We start from the raw sequence: 3,346 nt of genomic DNA on the forward strand, positions 1-3,346 counted from the left end.
AATGTCGGTTGTTATATATATTGTATTGTCTACAATATCCCAAATAAAAACGTTGAATAGTTTTAATAGCGATGCACACGTTTTATCTGCGTAAAGAGTTCCGTTCATTGAACCAAAAAGGTTTAGGTTCTTTTTCAATATTTTGCATAAAATGACACCCAAAAATATTGATTTATAATTGAAATGTAATGAGTCATCGACGTCGGTCGCACACAGTTCTGACAACGTAATTGCAACTTTGTCCCAATACATACACTGATCATATGCCTTCATTTGATGATTTACTGTCTGATCGTGATTCACGCATATTCCGTTGTATTTCTTTTTACGAACATTAAATACTTCTGCTTTAAAAGTAAACCATATTATGTTTTATCAATCATCTCACTATATTCGCGTACCACCAAGAGATGTCATGATCAAATATTCCGCCACACTTGGTTTAAGTCAGTTATGAAAGCAAACATTTAGGACCTTATCTTGGAGTTAAGCCAAACATATATGACCTTAATCACATTTAATAATATTAAAATTTTATGACATAGACATATAAAAGCAAAACACACTAGTTAAACGAATGTGCATTGAGATATTTCACTAGTACATTTCGATAATCCCTATTTCATCTAAGTTTTGTATATTAACGTATTGAAGAAATAATGAATGCAGGAAGAAGTCTGAATGGATTTAATCGCACTGTATTCTTGGAACTACTAATTATCTTTTGTTTCATATCGATAGTTGATGATTACGGAATGAAAATATTGCCGATGGAAATGTATTAGCAAAGGTGATGCCTTTACAAATTTTATTCATGTAAATGATACTTAACTCACAATCATTTCTTTTCTTCCGCTCTTCATTTAAGATAATTGCTTATTGCAATAGTGACCGCTCTGGTGGCCTAGTGGTTAGAGCGTCCGCCTCTGATGCGGAAGGTCATGGGTTCGATCCCCGGCCGAATCAAGATTTATAAAAATGGTACTAACAGCTCTCTCGCTTGGCGCTCAGCATTAAGAGGTTAGTGTTAGGACTGGTCGTCCTGGTGTCAGGATAATGTGACTGGGTGGGACATCATGCTACATGTCTGCGACATGATGCCTCAGTACTAGGCATCACTATAAACTGCAAACACAAAGTTTACATATTTACTATATCATTACCACATTTACAACTGTGTAACTTAATATGCTTTATACTTTTCTACTGACAAATTGTACAGAGGAGTGCAAAGGTATAACGTCCGAGAGATTAGATTTCAATAGACAATTCTGCGATTTCGTTGAAGGAACAGCTTTTTTTCCTATTTAATTCTTGAACACATTATTTAAAATATCTTCCGGTATCTGACCTCTCTTTGGTCTTAATACCATTTTCACTCAAAAATGTCATCATCTCGAGAAAAAAACCCGTGAACTCACCTAATGATATGACATTATTTGTGGCAATGACAATTAGGAAGAATGACGACTTAAACACGGGCATAACAGGGTCAACCCTTAAAGTAATTCGGATGAATCGGCGTGTAGATAAGCAAGCTTGAAGGCTTTCCACTATACATTAGCTGTACATGTAAAGCTCGATCAATAGGACGTTAACAAATCGTCGAATAAGATTGCATGGCACATGAATCAATACAAAGCACACCCATTATTAACTCGACGTTTGAAAAGTAGAATATAGATTACTTGTTTTCAGTATCTTTGTGTTTGTATCTTACAAGCTGCCATGGATGTACATGTTCCAACTGAATTATAAAGATACAAGACCATCACAAACCATGCCATTCATGTCAAAGTGGGTCTAGTCAAATGAAATGTATGGACTTTGTTTTTTTAAAGATAGTTTTCCTGGATAAAGGCAAATGAGTTTCTTGTGCAGGATATGCTTGTGAAGCACTTCAGTGTTACCTACAAGCAGGATGTCATCTTATGTGAAATTTATCTCTTTGTTCCTTTGCGGCTTACATTCTCCAGGAACACAATATATAACCAGCCATTGCATAACTACTTATATAAAAAATGGTCGTCATATTATTGACGGCTATATATTAGCTGCGTCCGCGACTCCTAAGGAGATGAGAACTGATGATCTTTTCCTCTTCTTTCCATCCTTATAAAAAAGATGTAAATTGGTTACTTTTTGTTTTCCCTCTTCTTTTATCGTTGTTTAATTTGTTTAATCCAATTTTATGAAACATTTAATCATTTGAGGATTATATATATATATATATATATATATATATATATATATATATATATATATATATATATATATATATATATATATATATGTGTGTGTGTGTGTGTGTGTGTGTGTGTGTGTGTGTGTGTGTGTGTGTGTGTGTTATGGGGAGGTGATCCAAACCGATGAAAATGACAGATCAGATAAAGATAGAAGTCCTTTGAGTAAAGATTACCTGTGCCTTGGACGGAAATAAAGATGCCTCGATCAATAAAAGGTCTAGCATCAAACTCTAGATAAATATAAAAGAAGTGACCATTGCTGTCCCTCTGAACTCGATCCCATGTAAAAGTCATTATAGCATCTGATGGGTTACAAGTAAAGTTAAAACCAGCGGGTCTTATTCCACCACCACTTTTGATGGTGCAGTTCTTGTCTACATTGGATCCATGTATGTAATTATACCAATTTCCATACTCGCTCCACCAGATATATCTCCAAACGCTGGAAACATTCACTTTAACAGCGATCACTAATGTTTCGTTTTCTTTGACCCTTGCAAGTGGATAAGGACAGATTTCTGCATCATGATTTTTAAAGCCTGTAAAAAAGAAAAATATATAAATGATATTTTCTTTTCCTACCTTAATACCGGATATATTTCATCATGTGGTGCCCCAAAAACTTGATATTTTAACGAGTGGTGAAGCCAAACGTTAAACTATAGAGCTTTTCTTACTACGTGATGAAATATATCCGGTATTAACGTAGAAAATTAAAGTTTCTTTTTATTATATACCAAATTTGCTCCAGAATCGAAATTTAAGATTAAGCTAACTCTTCAGCAAAACACCCTCTCCCCATCCCCGTTTCGTAATTTCACCACTGATCATATAGGTGTAAGTGACATTTGAAAGTGGTAGGATTGGGTTGACCTAATATGTCGCAGCAAATTACATTTTTGTTATTTTGTAAACTATTTTATCCTATCTGAAAACAATGAAAGTCCGATTCAACAATGCATCGCATTGGGTTTGTCGTTGTGATCACGGAAGTAACGGGAAATAAATTGTTAGGGACATCATACGAAATTATATTTTAGAGAAGACGGCGGACTATTCTTCATCTCGTGATAAATGTCCATATTCGTGCTATATCTGTC

General features: G+C 34.7%; 1 non-coding gene across 1 annotated transcript; it reads left to right on the plus strand.

Moving 5' to 3' along the window:
- Positions 1-893: 893 nt before the first annotated feature.
- On the plus strand, positions 894-966 carry Trnaq-cug (transfer RNA glutamine (anticodon CUG)). Its single transcript has one exon. It is a non-coding gene; the product is annotated as a tRNA-Gln (tRNA).
- The last annotated feature ends 2,380 nt before the right edge of the window (positions 967-3,346 follow it).

The sequence above is a fragment of the Sinohyriopsis cumingii genome, chromosome 3 (assembly GCF_028554795.1).
Source record: "Sinohyriopsis cumingii isolate HCF-2022 chromosome 3, ASM2855479v2, whole genome shotgun sequence".
NCBI classification, from domain to species: Eukaryota; Metazoa; Mollusca; class Bivalvia; order Unionida; family Unionidae; genus Sinohyriopsis; species Sinohyriopsis cumingii.